This window comes from Carcharodon carcharias, assembly GCF_017639515.1.
Source record: "Carcharodon carcharias isolate sCarCar2 chromosome 35 unlocalized genomic scaffold, sCarCar2.pri SUPER_35_unloc_1, whole genome shotgun sequence".
In the NCBI taxonomy this organism is placed as follows: domain Eukaryota; kingdom Metazoa; phylum Chordata; class Chondrichthyes; order Lamniformes; family Lamnidae; genus Carcharodon; species Carcharodon carcharias.
The window spans coordinates 2,042,195-2,061,365 of NW_024470701.1; the positions used below are offsets into that span (position 1 = coordinate 2,042,195).

The window sequence follows — 19,171 nt, forward strand, 5'->3', positions numbered from 1 at the left end:
GTCTTGCAGTCTTACTCCTTCCCCGCTTTGCAGCTGAGGCACCAGCAGTGCTGGGAAATTGCTTTTGGCTGAACATCCAGAGAAACCTTCACCCTCACCAATATCGAACATGGAAAAACGGTTTCAGAGTGAAATGCATTCTGCAGCTTTCCTGACTACCTGCCTGCCCCCCTTCTCACTCGTGGTTACCTGTTCCCTCTCTGACTGCACTTCCTTATGCTGCGGAGCGACCACGTCAAAAAATGTGCTATCCAAGTCACGCTTAGCCTCGTGGATGCACCACTGTGTCTCCAGCTGATGCTCAGCCTCTGAAACGCGTTGCTAAAGCTGCTGAGTCCGATGGCACATTCCGCAAATGTAGCCATCCAGACAGTAAGGAGCCTCTAGGAATTCCCACATGCTGCAGGCTGTATAACACACTGGACTGAGCTCCTTTGTACACTTTTTTGTTTGTGTTTAGTAAAAATGCGAATTCCTTCAAGTTAAGCCAATTAGAAAGCTAGTTTTTCCTTAAAAAGACAAATGGTGAGACCCTTACATTCTGTAATACCGTTTTAAAGTCGGTGAAAAAAATAGACAACCCCACTAATTACCAATCAGCTCCCTCCTTTGTCCTGACGTCACTCCTTTCAAAATGCAGCATCGCCGAGTGTCTTCTGGGCAAGAACCAGCTCCCTCACAGGGAAATTCCGCTCCGAGTTTTATGCCGCCGCTCTGCACCCTCACAAGTAATCCCTGCTCCGGTTCTTTATACAATCGCTCCGCTCCCGCTTTCTATAAAGCTGCTCTGCACCCTCCCATTTAAGGGCTGCTCTTTATCCAGCCGTTCCGCTCCATTGCAGGTAAACTCCGCTCCGCTATTTATCCAGCCGTTCCGCTCCCTTGCAGGTAAACTCCGCTCCGCTCTTTATCCAGCCGTTCCGCTCCCTTGCAGGTAAACTCCGCTCCGCTCTTTATCCAGCCGTTCCGCTCCCTTGCAGGTAAACTCCGCTCCGCTCTTTATCCAGCCGTTCCGCTCCATTGCAGGTAAACTCCGCTCCTGCTCTTTATCCAGCCGTTCCGCTCCATTGCAGTAAACTCCGCTCCGCTCTTTATCCAGCCGTTCCGCTCCCTTGCAGGTAAACTCCGCTCCGCTATTTATCCAGCCGTTCCGCTCCCTTGCAGGTAATCTCCGCTCCTGCTCTTTATCCAGCCGTTCCGCTCCCTTGCAGGTAAACTCCGCTCCGCTATTTATCCAGCCGTTCCGCTCCCTTGCAGGTAAACTCCGCTCCACCCTTTGTACAGATGCTTCACTCTGTTTTTTTTTGTTCTTTTACCGTTATTGTTTTTTTATTTCCCTCTATCCTTAAGTTACTAATTTAATAATAATGAACAAGTGATATTTACTCAGCTGCTGATTTAAATCTAAAAATAAAGACGAAAGCTGAAACACTCACCAGCCAACCACCTGCCTGCTTTCCTTTGACGTCACTCTTTGTTTGGTTTGATTGGCTGTTTGGGGGACCCTTTCTCTCTCTCTCTCTCTCTCTCTCTCTCCCCCGCTCTTTACTCTCTCTCTATCCGCGCTCTTTACACTCGTGGCCACTCTGGCTCCTGCCGCTGATAGTGTGGCCAATGTCTCTCTCCCCAGCACTTTATTCACTCTCTATCCGCGCTCTTTACACCCAACCGCTCTGGCTCCTGCTGCTGATAGCGAGGCCCCTGTGTCTCTCCCCCGCTTTTCATTCACTTTCTCTCCGTGGTCTTTTCACCCAGGACCGCTCTAGCTTCTGCCGCCGATAGCCGGGCGCCTGTCACTCTTCCCACCATCAAACATCCCCAATCCCCAGCCCCCCACCCTGCATTCACTATCTTTCCCCGCCGTTATTACCCGCCGCCACTCTCCCTCCCGCTGCTGATAGAGGGGCCCCTGTCTTCCTCCACCGATCTTATTCAGCCTCTCTTTTCACCCAGGGCCGGTCTCGCTCCTATCGCTGCTAGTGGACCCTCTTATTCTCTCACTGTTAAAGGCTCTGCTGCTTCTCGCTCTTTCTCACTGCTAATGTTCCCGCTTCTTCTCTCCCACTCTCTACATTCATCTTATTTCCATTCGTCTAGAAATGAATTTCAATGCTTTGGATTTTTTCTGGAACGAGTTAAACTGTGTTGCAGCTGGAACTGATATTTGAATTTGTTCCACTGAAACCCTAAACTCCCCGAACCATTCAGACACTAATTTTCCAAAGAATATTTGGGAAAATTATCGTCCCACATTATTGCAAATATAGTGAAATTTAGATATAGTGAATTTAATTTGCCGTTGAAATGTTCATTTTACATCTTTATGAATTATGATTAATGTGTTCAGGTATTTTTTCGTACGCTTCCGCTGGATTCACCTTACTCTCAATTTCGATTTGACTTTACATTTTGAAACTGTCTTTCAGTTTCACAATTTCCCATTGCTTATGTAAATTGCGAAGGGCAATGATCCCAGCGCTGATCCTTGTGGTATACACTTTCCCCAACATCCACCAGTCTGAGAAAATCTCTTTAAGCCTTGCTTCCTGTTTTCTATTATTGGAGCCAGCTTGCTGTCCATTCTGCTGCATGTCCCCAAAATGCACTTGTTCGGAGAATAACCATGAGTCTGTGTTGGTTTAGCATCCCGAAAGCCATTTGGAAATCAAAGAGCTTAGCATCTATCTAATCGAATTGACAATTTCTCATTTCTATTGAAATAATTCAATATAATAGGTGAAGAGTGATATTGGTTCTGGAATATATGCAAATTTATTTCATTCTGTGTTTCCAGATTACTTTTTCTCTGCCATTCTGCGTTTCATTGTTCCTTTCCCACCATTGATGTTATGTTGACCGGTCTATCGTTCTTCTGATTTGTTTTATTTTCTGTTTTAATAGCTAAAACTGAAAGATGCCTTTCCGTTCCTTGATGATGTTCTGATTATTCTTAATGAACAAAGAACGGTGCCTCTGACATATCTTTTTAAATTAACATATTAGGGTGGAATCAAGCCAAACCACATGTTTTATTCTCTCTTTAATCAGTTTATCATTAAATATATTGAAGTTCTTGGTTTCAATTTCTTCACCATTGTTTGAAAGTTTAGTTCCTCCCCACAGGTATCTTTCTACCTTCTTCGGGCTCTGAATTCCCATCCACTGGATCTGCTCCCACTGTCTCATAACATGAGTGACTTCCTTCTTTCTGAGATTGGAGCTGTGATCCAGAAGCCCAGTTCCATTTCTGTCCATGTCAGTTTGTCCCTCTCTGCTCCAAAGTCCAGTAAACATGAACTGTCCATAAACTCACTGTAGAAATGAGTTGGCCTGACAGACAGCATGAGGCCACTTTCCAGTCAGTTTGCATCCACCGCCTTCTGTATATCAGAGTCCCCCTTTTGGAAATGAATCAGCTTGTTTCATCGAAAGTAATCAGCATGTGCTCCAAACATGAATGTAATGTTATACTGAATTATTTCAGTCATTAACTAAAATAAATTGTAGATTCAGCAAATTCCAACTGATCAGATGTATGACTCATTACAGAGCAAGTGCAGTTAAGGGACAACAGCACAGTGGACCACCAGCTGGTTTAATTCGCTATGGGTTCCCACAAAAAACTCCTCTCTTTCTCATGTGCACTGGTCTGGGAATGAAAATTTTCACAGATTCCTCATCCTGATTCCTGTACACTGATCATGTTATAAACATTGGCGTGTGGGCTTGGGGGGTAAATATGCGGTTGATCCATACTGTTCTAGATATGTTGTCTTTGTTTGAATGCATGGACCATTCTTTGCCATAATCCTGTTTTGGTCCCTGGATATGTTTTAATGACTGTGTTGGTGTCATTCTGGTTTGTTGAAGACTGTTTCAGCCATTTGCCTCTTTTTGTTTCGTAAAAATTGATCAACCTTTCTTCTAATTTCCACCACCCTTCCTAATCGCAGGTTCTGTCTCTGATACTTCCCTTCGGTTTGTGAAGCCCTCTACCTCTTTTTCTGAGAATCAGTTATCCAACAATATCTGTTAAAATCACACTGACTCCCACAGCTCACTTGATGATACTTGCACCCTCACCACTTGCCTACAGGCTCTTTTCCAATATCTTCCATTTTCTCCACGTTTGGCCCATTTTCTCCACGTTCTGATGATGCTCCATGGAACCATAGAACCATAGAAAAATTACAGCACAAAAGGAGGGCATTCGGCCAATCTTGTCTATGCCATCCCGAGGACACACAGGTGCCCTTTCTAATGCCACCTTCCTGCACCCGGCACATAGCCCTGCAGCTTACAGCACTTAAGGTGCATATCCAGGTACTATCTGGAAGAGTTTACAGTTTCTGCCTCTACCACCAACTTGGGCAGCGAATTCCACCCACCCACTATCCTCTTCGTAAAAAAGTTCTTCCTCATGTCCTCTCTAAACCTTCTGGCACGTATCTTAAATCTATGTGCAATGTTTCTAGAATTCTCCACCAAGGGAAACAATTATAGCCTGTCCACTCTATCTATGCCCCTCATGATGTTGTACTCTTCAATCAAGTCACCTCTCAGCCTTCTTTCTTCTGAGGATAATAACCGCAACCTATCCCGTCTCTCTTCGTAGCTACAATTTTCAAACCCTGGCAACATTCTTGTAAACCTCCTCTGCACTCTCTACAGAGCTATTACTCCTTCCTGTAATGTGATGACCAGATCTGCACACAATACTCCAGTTGTGGCCTCACTAGTGTTTTATACAATTCCAACATTATATCCTTACTTTTTTATTCTATACCTCTGCCAATGAAGGAGAACAATCCATATGCCTTCTTTACAACCTTGTCTACTTGAACTGCTGCCTTCAGGGACCTGTGTACTTGTACGCCAAAATTCGTCAATTCATCTAAACCTCTCAGTATATTCCCATTTATTGTGTAATCCCTGTAACATTTTGCCCTCCCTAAATGTATGATCTCTCACTTCTCTATGTTAAAATCCATCTGCCACTTTAACGCCCACTCCACCATCCCATCTATATCGGTTTGGAGATTATTGCTGTCCTTTGCACTCTCCACTACTTGGCCAAGCTTTGTGTCAGCTGCAGATTTCCCAATCATGCCCCCCAAGTACAAGTCCAAATTGTTAATATGTAACACAAACAGCAAGGGTCCCAACACCGAGCCCTGTTGAACACCACTTGAGATAACTTTCCATTCACAAGGGCATCGGTCGACCATTAGCCCTTGTGTCCTGATACAAAGCCAACCTTTTATCCAGTTTGTCACATTACCATGAATCCCATGGGCTTTTACTTTCCTGACCTATCTGCCATGTGGGACATTCTCAAATTCCTTGCTAAAATCCATGTACACAACATTCACCTGCACTACCTTCATCAACCCTTCTTGTCATTACCTCAAAAAATTCAATCAAATTTGTGAAGCAAGACTTTCTTTAACAAAACCATGCTGACCATCCCTGACTAGTCCATGCCTTTCCACATGACGGTTAAAACTTTCTCACAGGATTGATCCTACCAATTTGATCACCACCGATTTCAGACTAACTGGCCTATAATTGTTTGGCATTTCCTTTTTAAACAATGGAACAACATTTGCATTTCTCCAGTCCTCTGGTCTCTCCCCTTTATCTAGTGAAGATTGGAAAATAATCCTCAGAGCATCTGCTACCTCCTCCCTTACTTTCTTCAGCCTGGGAAACAATCTATCTGGCCCTTGTAACTTATCTACTTTCGAGCATTTCAATCCTTCGAGTACTTCCTCTCTCTTTATGACTATCCCGCCCAATATCTCGCAAAGTTCCTCCTGGACTACTATATCTACATCCAGCCTTTCCTTTGCAAACACGGAGAGAAAATATTCATTCAAAATCCTTCCCACAGCCTCTGCATCTATACACGAGTTTCCATCTTCATCACTGATAGGTCCCACTTTTTCCTTAACTAACCTTTTAGCATTAATGTATTGGTAAAACATCTTTGGGTTATCTTTAACTTTACTTGGTAGTCTTTTCTCATGCCCTCTCTTTGATTTCCTTATTTCTTTTTTTTTACTTCTTCCCTGCACTTCCTATATTCGTCTAGGCTATCTACAGTGCTTAGTTCTTTGTGCCTATCGTACACTTTCGTTCTCTGTTTGATCTTCCCCTGCATTCCTCTAGATAAAAGTGGGTCTGGATTTAGCAGTGCCACTCATAATTTTGTAGGGGATATGTCTATATTGTACAATTAGGATCTCGCTTTATAGTGCTTCCCAATGGTTTTCCACTGTTTTATCCTCCAGTAGGACTCTCCAGTCCTCCTCAGCCAAGTCCCTTCCACACCAGTGCTCCTAAAATTTATCCATTATTCCTCAGCCCAGATTCCCTCCGCTGTGGTTATTGGCACCCTTACGTGTACATTCTATTTTCAGTTTTACTGCTTTCACCCCTTCTCCTTCAGAGAGGAACAATGATAAGGTTACTGTTTTCACACCTTGGACCCACCAGCCTACACATTCAACCAGGTACCCTCCAAATTTCTGCCACATCCAGCGAAGCTCACCAACTCCTGTCCCGTTCCGGCGCCTATATTGATAGATTTGTACATTGCTGAGGATATAAAATTATAATGTAGGTCTAATAAATTGAGCTGGCAACATATTTCATAATGTCTTCCCTCAGCAAATCCTCCAAACTCATGGATGGTAAATGATCATCAGGCATTTTAATTAAATGATTTATTTCGTTTCATCCCAACACAACAGAATTAAGTTTCAACTAATCTAATTCAATTACCAATTGCCACTTGTTTACTAATTTTTAAAAAAAGTTATTTTTACTTCATGAGGTGGTGGACTGTACAATTGGCAGCAATCTGTCTTTTTAATTCTGTTAGGACAAAATTGCATCTTTACAGTCTCAGCTAACTACAGTGATTATAACGTAAAAAGCAACAAATAATTTCCTAGTTGAAGCTACAGTACATCCGAATAAATGATATTGCATGAAATTTTGCTACCTCACCCTGCTTACAATCCTCAATCACACCCAGAATCTGCTCCATTTCACCTTCCTGTGTAAGTACAGGAAATCTAACCTGAGTCCCTTTACCTCACTCTGTTCCACTTTCCAAGTGCAGGTGAAATAGTGATTCACTTGAATTTCTCACAATTCAGTCACTCTATTCTTTGCTCAAAATGGAGTGTTGGAGAAAGGGAGAGGGAGGTGTTCTAATTCCAAGTTATTGATCTGTAACTGAGCAGTGCCTCATTCCCAGAAGGCAATTCGGATCCCGGGGTCATGGGGTGTGGGGGGTGGAGGGGCGTGGGGGTCGGGGGGTGGGGGCATTGAGGAAATCGGATCCTCATTTGGTGCACGGGTGGGTGGTGGCATCGGGTTCTGAACTTGATGGGACTGGTCTAATTCTGAGGGGTGGTTCTGATCCTGAAAGCGGAATGAAGATGAGGGAGGTCTGAAACTGTGCGGTGTGGTGTTTTGTGCCTGAGGGGTGTCTGATCCTTTGGGGATATTATTCCATGGATTGTTTCTGGCTCTGAAGGTGACTCTGATCCCAGGGAGAGCGACAGATCCTAAGGCCGTCTGATGCAGATGGTGGGCCGGGGTATCTGATACTGAGGGATACGATTCTGAGGAGTTGTGATAATGGAGAGCTTTATTTGTTATTCATTTATGGAATCAATTCGTCGTTGGCTAGGCCAGCATTTATTTCCCAACATTAATTTCCCCTTGAGAAGGCAATGGTGAGCTCCCTTCTTGAACCTCTGAAGACCATGTGGTGCAGGCACACCCACAGTGCTGTTTGGGAGCTAGTTGCATGAGTTAGATCCAGTGACAATGAAGGATTGGGCGATATATTTCCATTTCAGGATGTTGCGTGGCATTGATGGGAATTTAAGGTGGTTAAGTTCCCATGCGTCTGCTCCCTTTGTCCTTCTAGAAGGTAGTAATCATATGTTTTGAAAGGTGCCGTCTAAGGAGCCTTGGTGAGTTGCTGCAGTGTGTTTAACCTATGGGACACACTGCTGCCACAGTTCGTCAGTTGTGCAGGGAGCGAATGTTTGTGGATGGGGTGCCACTCAAAGGGAATGCATTGTTCTTGATAATGTCGATGTTTCTGGGTGTTGTTACAACTGCATTGATCCAGGCAATTGGAAAACTTACCGTCACATTCCTGACTTGTACCTTGTAGATGGTGGACATGCTTTGGGGAGTCAAGAGGTGAGTTACTCGCTGCAGTATTCCCAGCCAATCACCTGTTCTTTTAGCCACATTATTTCTATGACAAGTCCAGTTCAGATTTCATTCTGTCATTCTGATTTTCTCTAGCGCTCAGTTCTTAAATGTTGTGTTTACATTTGCTGCGCTCCAGTGTGTAATTTTAATCTCTAACACCACCACCCTCCCCCATCTTTCCTCAGATCCTTTTTTGGTCCTGAAATCCTGTCCTTACTGTCTAGGTCATAGACGAAGAATGTTAAATCATTAATTTCCAGGTTATTCTCCCTTCTCTCTCTGACAGTTAATTTACTGGGAATTGTGATCCTGTCCCGGGGAAAGTGCGGCCTCTCCACCTGCACCACTTGCTACCTGGTGGCCATGGCAATGGCAGATCTGCTGGTCATTATCACCGACCCCATATTGACCAAGATCAATAGTCATTATTTCCCAGTGTGTTTCCTGGACCTCACCTCTGTGTGTCGTGTTCGCATTATCATGCTGGGTGCAGCCATGGACTGTTCTGTTTGGTTCACGGTCACTTTCTCCTTTGATCGATTTGTGGCCATTCGTTGCCAGGATCTGAAAACAAAATATTGCACCGGGAAAACTGCAGCTGTGGTTCTGGCTTCAACTGGCATCCTGCTCTGTTTAAAAAACATCCCCTGGTACTTTACTGTTGACCCTGGAGCGATATTCGACAATGTACCATGGGGTTGTATGACAAAGCCAAGCTATTTTATTGACCCAGGATGGGTTGTATTTTCATGGTTTGATAAAATTTTAACTCCAATGCTCCCTTTCGGTTTAATTCTGTTCATCAATGCTCTGACAGTCAGACACATTTTAGTGACCAGTCGAGTCCGGAAGGGACTGAGGGCTCAGAGTAAGGGAGAGAATCGCAGTGACCCAGAGATGGAGAGCAGGAGGAAGTCTATGATTTTACTCTTCACCATATCCGGCACCTTCATCCTCCTGTGGTCAGTGTATGTTATAAAATTCTTTTATAATGATCTGAAAGAATCAATTTTCCTCACCGAAGCTCAATACATATTACAACAAGTCGGATATATGCTGCAAAGTTTAAGTTGCTGCACAAACACATTTATTTATGGGGTGACTCAGTCCAAATTCCGAGAACAGATCAAGAACGTGGTGAAATATCTGGTTACATCAATTATTCAATTAATTAAGAAAAGCAACTGACTGTCAGCTGCCTCAGCCAGTCAGGGAAATGCAGTCTTATGGCCCACAGTCACATGGGTCAGACGGGATGTCTTTCCAATGTGCCGACACTCTTCTCAAACATTCAGGGAGCGCCAACTGCTGACTGCAGAACAGTTCTGCAGAACTGTCATTCCACCCGCTGCCTGGCAACAGCTTCATCCAATCACGTTGCTGCAACAAGTGACTCAGATAGTTCAAACGGTCAGCGAGTTTCATCTGTGATGACAGAGGTATCAGCCCATCAGGGAGCTGAACACGCTCGCGGACATCACGCTTGCATCATCAGAGAATCAGTAAGCTCTGGCTGCTCACTGACCAATCATACATCTCAAGCCAATACCCACATTCTAGGGCGGAGTTTCGTCCCATCTTGGCGTTCAATATTTGACTGACAGCTCCTGAAACAACTGGAGAGCCCCGACAGTGTGACGGAAACTGCTGTGTCTGACTGCAGCGCTTCAGTTTCAGAGTGAAAGCTGTAATATCACATCGGAGAGATTGGACCGCCCTGGAATTTCCGTGAACGATGAAAATTCCGCTTTAAAATCCGACCTATAGCCGAGCGCGTTTCTCAGCTAGGCACAGCCTATCCCTGCTCACTTTGTGATTGGCAGCAGCGTAAGCTAATGGCCGAGTTGCTTGCAGATCATTGGCCAATCGAAATTCGGCCCTATTATTTGATTCACCAGCGTCACCATCTCCCCAACGTCAAGACGCTCGATCCTGGCGGGAGGTTGGGCAACGATCCAAAAAGCAGGGTGGCGCTAAGAATTATGACAGTACAGCTTTATTTCACTGATTCTAGTTAAAGCTGGAACCAAAGGGCAGAAATTCAGAAACTGAAATATGATGGACACCACAAAGTGGGAGGAGAAAATTAAATCACAGAATAAAGAACTGTAACAAGTTGAAGGCGGCCATTTGGCCCATCGAGTTTGCACCGACTCTCTGAATGAGCAACTCACCAAGTTCTATTCTCCCGTCTTCTCCGCATAAACCTGCACTTTCTTAATTTTCACATAACAGTCCAATTCTCTGATGAATGCTTCATTTCAACCAGCCACCACCACGCTCTCAATCACTGTGTTACAGATCCTAACAACTCGTTGCTTCAAAACAGTACAATTAATGTCATCATTGCTTCTTTTCCGAATTACTTAAATAGTGAGCCCCCTCACCCTGCGTGCTTTCATGGAAAGGAACCGTTTCCCCTTATTTAATAAGGATCACTCATGATTTTGAATGCCCCTATCAAGTCTCCTCTTGGCCGTCCCTTCTCCAAGGAAAACAATCTTAACTTAGATTCATAGGGGTTTTAAGCGGAGAAAAAGGCCATTCGGCCCATCCACTCTTCCCCAGTCAAACAAGTTCCTAACTATTCCAACCCCATTTTCCTGCATTATGCCCATAGCATTGGATGCCATGGCTTCGCAAATGCACATCCAAACACTTCCTAAATGTCATGAGGTTTTCTGCCTCTGCCAGCCTTTCAGACAGTGAGTTCCAGATTCCCACCATCCTCTGGGTGAAAAAAAAAATCTTCCTCATGTCCCCTCTAAAGCTTCTGCCCTTAACTTAAATTTATGCCCCCTGGTTTTTGATCCCTCGATCAAGGGGAATGAGCTCCTTTCTGTCTGCCCTATCTGTGCTCCTCATAATTTTATACACCTCAATCGTGTCCCCCTCAATCTCCTCTGCTCCTGGGAAAATAATCCCAGTCTATCCAAATTCTTCAGATAACTCGAACTCTCCAGCCTCAGAACATCCTGGTAAATCTCCTCTGCACTCTCTTTAATGGAATCACATCCTTCTTATAAAGCGGATTCCAGAACTGCACGCAACACTCAAGCTGTGGCCTAACCAGCGATTTATACCGTTACAGCATAACCACGCTGCTCTTATAATCTACTCCTTGGCTAATGAAGGCAAGTATCCATTATGCCTTCTTACGAAGCTTATCGACCTGTCATGCTACCTTTAGGGACCAGTGGACATGCACACCAAGGTCCCTCTGATCCTCGCTGCTTCCCAGGGTCCTACCATTCATCGTGTATTCCCGTGCCTTGTTCGTCCTGCCAAAGTGCATCATTTGAAACTTGTCTTGATTGAATTCCATTCACCACAGATCAGACCATCTGACCAGACCATCTATATCCTCCTTTAATCTAAGGCCATCCTCCTCGTTACTCATCACCTCACCAAATTTCATGTCATCCGCGAACATGCTGATCAACCCTACTACATTCAATTCTAAATTGTTTATACATGTCACAAACGGAATGGGACCCAACACTGATCCTTACCACTTCTCCAGTCTCAACCCTGAGACCATTCTTGTGAATCTTACCTGTACCCTAAACAATAAATTCATTTTCCTTGCCCGGAACTCGATGTAATATTTCAACAGGAGTCCGAACTAATGATTTATGCTACTTGAACTTAACCTCCTTGCACCTGTACTCTATTTTCAGATAAATGCAGATTTGCTTTAATTAATGAATTCTCAAACTGTTCTGCCACCTTTAATGGCTTGTCTCTCTGCTCATGCCTGCTTCAGAGATGTCTCCTTTATTTTATGTTGTCTCTACTCAAGTTATTGCTTCCAAAATTTGGCAGATGGATTTCAACATGGATAAGTGTGAGTTTATCAATTTGGGTCGGAAGAATACAAAGGCTACTTATTATATTAATTGAGAGAAACTGCAGAATGCATCAGTGCAGAGAGATATGGGTGTCCTCGTGCATGAATCATTAAAAAGTAGTATGCAGCTTCAGCATGTAGTAAGGAAGGCAAATGGAATTTTGGCATTTATTGCTGAAGTAATAGAATATAAAAATAGCGAAGTGTTGTCAAAACTTTTCAATGCATTAGTGAGACAGCACTTGCGTACTGTGCAGTTTTGGTCCCTTTACTTGAGGAAGGATGGACTTGCATTGTAGGCGGTTCAGAGGAGTTTCACTAGATTGATTCCAGATATGTGGGGCTTGTCATGTGAAGAGAGATTGAGCAGCTTAGGCCTATACTCGCTAGAGTTTAGAAGAATGAGAAGAGATCTAATTGAAGTATTGAAGATGCTAAAGTGGATGGACAATGTCGACATGGAGCGGATGTTTCCCCTTGTGGGGCATTCTAGAATGAGATACCATAGCTTTAGGCTAAGGGGTGGTGGATTTAAATCAGAGATGAGGAGGATTTACTTTTCTCAAAGGGTCGTGACTCTGTGTATTTCACTACCTCAGAGTGCAATGGATGCCGGGACGTTTAAACAAATTAAGAAGGAGATAGACAGATTTTTAATTAGTAACAGGATGGTAGGTTATGGGGAGTGGGCGGGAAATTGGAGTTGAGGGCGAAATGAGATCAGCCATGATCGTATTAAATTGCGGGGCAGGCTCGAGGGGCTGAATTGCCTACTGCTGTTCCTACTTCTTATGTTCTTATGTATAAATGAGTCATTTCGCATCTATCTGCATTGAACTTCATGTGCCACCTGCCTATCAATTCGTATATCATTCCATGCCCTTTTGAATACTATACCATCCTCCTCAGTTCAGAAATCTTCTGATGTATTTGCTTATCAGTTTCAATACAGAAGTACCTTTATTTTCTCAACATGTACTGTTTTCAGGACCAATACAACAACTAGCTTTAGATTTACATTCTGTTTATAATTTGTCATTACGAACTCACGACGTACAGTAAAATTACCCGTCTGTGTGTTGGCTATCAAATTAATTTTTACAAGTCAGATCAAACGTTACACGCTGTGGATCAGTAATCCTGTCCAATGAAATAAACACGTGCAATGTTATTCCTCTGCATTGGGCATCAAGCCCAACCTGGCAACTAAATATCAATTTATACTATCATGTATAATTTATCTTAAATATTTAGCTTATAACTGTTTGTGTGTTTGTGTGTGTGTGTGCATGCGCGTGGTCACGACAGACCCAAGCCGAGAGAGATTGCTTAAGTTGAGGTTGCGTGTGCGTGTTTGACTGTGTGAGTGATTGTGTCCATTTATGTTTCTGTCTGCCTTTGTGTGTATGAATGTGTGTGAGAATGTGCATGTGTGTCTCTGTGCGTTTGTGTGTTTGTGCATATGTCTGTGGCTTCTTGTGTGTTTCTGAGTCCACCTATGTTCACGTGCATGTGTACGTGTGTGTGTGTGTGTTTGCATGTGCCCGTTTTTGAGTGTTTGTCCCCTGTGTGTATGTCTGTCTGCATGTGTGTGTGTGTGCGCGCACGCGCGCCTATGGTAGTGCACACATCTGTTTATGTTTCTGTCCGTCTGTACAGTTGCGTAAGTCCATTTGTTAGTGAGTGTGAGAGGGAGAGGGTGTATCTGCCTGTCTGTCCATCTGTGTGTGTGTGTGTGTGCTTGTGCGCATGTGTGTACGCAGTGTGTTTCTGTGCCATGTGAATATGACATCATCCTTCAGAGGGAGATTGCTGAAGGTGAGTCTGTTTCACTACATGTGCATTTATCTGCCTGTCTGTTGGTCTTACTGTGTGTGTGTGGGTGCATATGTGTACATATGTTTATATGTGCATGTGTGTGTGTGGGAGAGAGACAGAGAGGGAAAGAGTGTGTTTGCATGTGTTTGTGTGTGTATGCATGTGTGTTCGTGTGTGTGTGAGAGAGAGAGAGAGAGAGAGAGAAAGGTTGTCCTTCCAGTACACACTGTCTTTTTCAATTAGCAAAAACATTGTTACTGCTCTGTACTGCCGTCAATCTGACCTCCGTGTTAAAATGTACAAGGCAGTGCTTTGTGACATGAGAATTATAAACCTAACCAGTTTGTAAGGGTGTTTAAATATGTCAGAGTAATGCTTGTTGTATCACAAGAGATTCAAAGTTTATACACTTTATGTCAAAGTGAAACAGTCTTGCACCAGAAACAAAAAATGCTGGAAAAACTCAGCAGGTCTGACAGTGTCTGTGGACAGAAAGAGAGAGTTAACGTTTCGACTCCGTATGACTTCTTCAGAGCCCTGAAGTATTCCCTTAGAACTCACACAGAAAGTGGCCGGTAAACTTTATCTTCGCAAATATGCAAAGGTAAAGGCACAAAGTAAACATTACAATGAAACAAAACTACGTCTTACCAAATATCAGTTTGCATTCGATAATAATTTCAAGTTGAAATACGTTCACGATTTCATATTTGGTAGGAATGTAAACTTTTGTCAACACAAACAGAAAATCTGTTGCACAATTCAACAGCTTATTAAGAGGAAGCAGTAATGCAAACTGCAGCAAATCTGTGTGCAAATCACATGAAGCGGTAACATTAAAACGTTTTCTTTCGTGATGTTTTGGAAGCAAAACCATCGATGATGTCCTCAAAGAATTAGCTACCAAATTTATCACTTTTGATGCAAATAATGCTTCGGGCAGATCACTATCCTTGCAGCAAACTTTCATCAAATGTATGGAACTCAGTCCTGCAGAACTGAGCAGAATTTCTCAAGTAAGTAATTGTGAACGTGTGTCACTCTTAGAAAGATATATTCCGTTCAAATCTTCTAAACACATTGAACTCTCATATTTCCAAACACACGTGTCCAAAAATGCAGATATTAATCTTGTGTCAAAGAGATAAGGAACTCGTGTGTGACTCGATCAGATGCACAACTGATGCAGCCGTGCAGCTGGGACCAGCAGGCTGCTGGTAATTATACACGTAGTTTGCAAGTTAAACATTCAACGTAGGACACGTTTAAGCTACAGGAAATAATTATGTGGATAGCAGCAAGGGCAACTGAATGGAATCCTTCATTATCTCGGCATTCAATATTCATCAATGGGTTTTTACGGCATTATGATATTAATTTTTGTTACACGTGCACAAATACATGCCTCGTAACTTTGCAACGCTATAGATATGAATGTTTTTCTCAAGTTAGAATGAAAATTCCATATTTGTAATGTAACTTTCCAGTTTCAACCGATTATGTGTAATTACCCAGCTCCCCGACCGCCCGCCCCATGAGCTTGAAAGCGTGAAATCCCGCCGGTCCGGAACATGCACAGACCAACTTTACAGGACTTAGCAGGATGGAGGCCTGGAACAGCTCACGGTCACTGGGAACGATTGAGAACTTTGAGGCTGGTGGTTCCCTGAGCACCACTTGGTACCAAGTATCTCAACTATTCCTCCAATGGACTCTCTAGCAGTTTTCGCATCGATCGTTTGATCTATCCAGCATCATTCACATCGCTCGGTGGTCTCCCCAGCACTGGCCACATCACTCAGGTTGTCTCTCTAGCATTAGTTACCACCCTCGAGTGGTCTCTCCAGCAGTAGTAGATCGCTCGGATGGACTCTCCAGCAGATGTCACATCGCTGAGATGAACTCTCCAGTGTTAACCAGCTGAAGGGGGCCCCCAGCATGTCGTTCTGCCAAAGCAGAGCTTTGCAATCGTGGTGTCTGTGAAGGGCAAACGACAAGATTCCAGAAAAGTCTCCTCACACAAGGCTCACAAGCGCTCTGGCTGAGATTGATTCCTCCCTGTGTGCACAAGCTTTTGGATGGCATCGACCCAGCCTGGGCTGTCCCTCTGAATAAAGGGAGTGTGCTCTTGATTAAACAACAGGGAAAGCAATGTGAATACTTGAACTGGGCGTGGAAGATACCGGCATCTCTCTCAAATAGATGCACTCACAGATACACAAACACAAACTGACACAATTTCACGCACGCACAAACACACACACGCACGCCTTCTCGCACACAAACAAATGCATGCACATACAGACACACAAACACACACACACACACATAATAACAAGCAATAATATTCACTCAATCTCGCATTAAATTGCCATGAATTCTTTCTCAAACACATGCTTTATCTCGCCTGCACACAGCCACACTATCCCTAAACTCACATGCAAGCTCACACACTCACTCTCACAGATACATTTTCACTCTCGCACTAAAATCTCGAGCTCATTCAACCTGACATTGTCCAAAAATCTCGCATTATCTCTCTCTCTCAGAAACACACATTCACACTATCATAGGCTGGCTTACACTCACAATGACACTCACACACACCTTCTCATTCATACATTTTCGAGAAATCACCGACAGACTCAATCCCATACTGTTCATATCACTCTCTCTCACATACACACATACACACAGAGAAACACACAGACACTCTGCAAAACACATTATTTCTCTCACACAGATAGATATTCATTCACTCCATTCATTACAAACGCTCACAAATAATCTCACTCACACACTCACTCCCTCTCTCAGACACCATCCCGCAATCAAATATTCCTTCAATATCACAGTCACAGTGCTCTCTGTCTCCCTCGCACACACACACCTTCACTCATACTCAGACTCACATACGCGCAGACACACAACAAAATGTACACGCTCACATATTCTGTCATACTGTCACAATATCATACACTCAATGTCTCACACACATTGAGACTCTCACTGTCTATCGCTCACAAGCACTCACACACAAAGATTCATACACTTACTCACGCACCCTCAAAAATGCTCTTAGCTCTCAAACTTGTACACACTAACATATCACACTCAGTCACAAACTCTCACAGATATGCACTCAGGTGCATGAGCACAGAGACGCACACAGGTGCATGAGCAGGCAATCCCAAAAACACATTCAGACACGGTCTCCCTCTATAACACTTTCACTCCCACACACATTAACACGTTATCACAAACGCTCTCAACATCACACATCCTCCCCCCACCCCCCCACCACACACACACAAACTCTCAAAATCACGCACTCTCTCACACAACTACAAACTCACTTTCGCAATCTCACAATGACACACTGTTACGCACACACTATCAATGCACTCACACACACACATAAACATACACACACTTCCTGAATCATAAATACACAAAGTCATAGTCACACTCAATCACAGGTCCTCCCTCCCACACACTGTCTCAATAATCTCCCTCGCACAGTCTCCGTCACACACACACTCACATGTTCTCAGGCACACGGTAATATATTCGCACTACACCATCACACACACAGATACACATTTGCTCAATCTCACTCTTTTTCCGTATATGTGCGTTTCATGTGAGTGTGTGTTTTTTATGTGTGAGTGCTTTGTGTATGTTAATATCTCGAGTGTGTGGAAGTGAGTCTGTTTTTGTGTGTCTGTGCGTGTCCGAGATGGGGAGTCTTTTTAAGCTAGAAGTTCAACCATTATCTTACAGGATGCCAGACAGGCTCCAATGACCGAATGGCCTCCTCATTCGCCCAAAAAGTTGATACATTACTCACCTTCAGGAAATCAATACATGCTAATTGATGATAGAGCAATGGCGGGCCACGTTCCCACAATCCCGCGCGGACGGGGAAAGCCCTCTATCAGGGACACGGGCCACACTGCACTCTGGGACAGTGAACTCATTGCACATCACTATTGCACGGTCAGCAGGCAGCTGCCTTTCATTTTACATTTCATTATAATTATTATTATTATTTACATCCTTCACTGGTCAAAGCTCCAATTCGTTGTTCATTCTGAAGATTCGCTTCTTCCTTTCGCTTTGTCGAATTAAAATAAATGGCCGCATTTAGACACTGACTCCACAAGGTAATAGCTGCCGACCTGTGGCCGAGTTCAACAAAGAGCAGCGGTCGGTACAGGGGGTGGGCAAGAGTTAACACTGGGAGAGCGAGAGAGACACAGTAGGGTCAGGCGAAATTTAGACCGGCCCCTAGAGGTTAGGAGGTGAAAAGGCAGCAAGCGCAGTCTCTCTTCCAAAAGCCCAGTGCAGTTGGTCGAGGCACTGGTGACGTCTTCAAATGTGAACTTTAGCGGCTAAATTCACCAACAAAACGAACCATTCACTTTGCGCTAAAAACAAAAAAACTGCGGATGCTGGAAATCCAAAACAAAAACAGAATTACCTGGAAAAACTCAGCAGGTCTGGCAGCATCGGCGGAGAAGAAAAGAGTTGACGTTTCGAGTCCTCATGACCCTTCGACAGAACTTGAGTTCGAGTCCAAGAAAGGCTGCGCAACGATTTTACTCTGCATTCCACACACTATATCGCACCTTTTCATATCAAATGTGGTGTGAGATAGTTTAAATCTTTTTCTGTTGAAATATTTCAGATTACAAAGGGAATTAATAACATTAGAAATAGGAGCAGGAGAAGGATAATAGTTCCCTCGAGCCTACTCCGCCTTTTCATAAGATCATCGCTGATCAGATTGTGATGTTAACTCCAATTATTTAATTAATTTCCCTGCCCGTCCAGCCATAACCCTTCGCTCACTTGTCCACACAAGCTCTGCCGGACTCAACTTTGAATACAATCAATGATCCACCTTCCACTGCTCACTGGGGTAGGGAACGAATGAGAGCCTGAGAGAAGGAATTTCTCCTCATCTTCGTCTTAAATGGCTGAATCATATTCTTAAATTGTGCCACGAGTTCTGGATCCCGTCCCAAAGGGAAACATCCGCTCAGCAGCAAGGAGACTCTGCATTACAATAGGCACCAGCTCTACCGGCTGAAAATTTCTTGATGAGGCAACGGCATCATTACTGAAATCAGTAACTCTGAACTGCCTGCAGTGCAGCTATTACCCTTGGTAAGAGAGGAGGCCAAAGTGATGAGATAAGATTAGACGAGAATGGATTCAGTGATGAAGGACCTCAGTTTTGTGAATATATTGGAG

General features: G+C 43.8%; 1 long non-coding RNA gene across 1 annotated transcript; it reads right to left on the reverse strand.

Moving 5' to 3' along the window:
• Window positions 1–13,031: 13,031 nt before the first annotated feature.
• Window positions 13,032–18,197, reverse strand: LOC121274183. The gene is made up of 2 exons (XR_005942230.1): window positions 17,763–18,197; window positions 13,032–16,039 (listed from the first exon to the last, which is right to left on the reverse strand). It is a non-coding gene; the product is annotated as an uncharacterized LOC121274183 (long non-coding RNA).
• Between the last annotated feature and the right edge of the window lie 974 nt (window positions 18,198–19,171).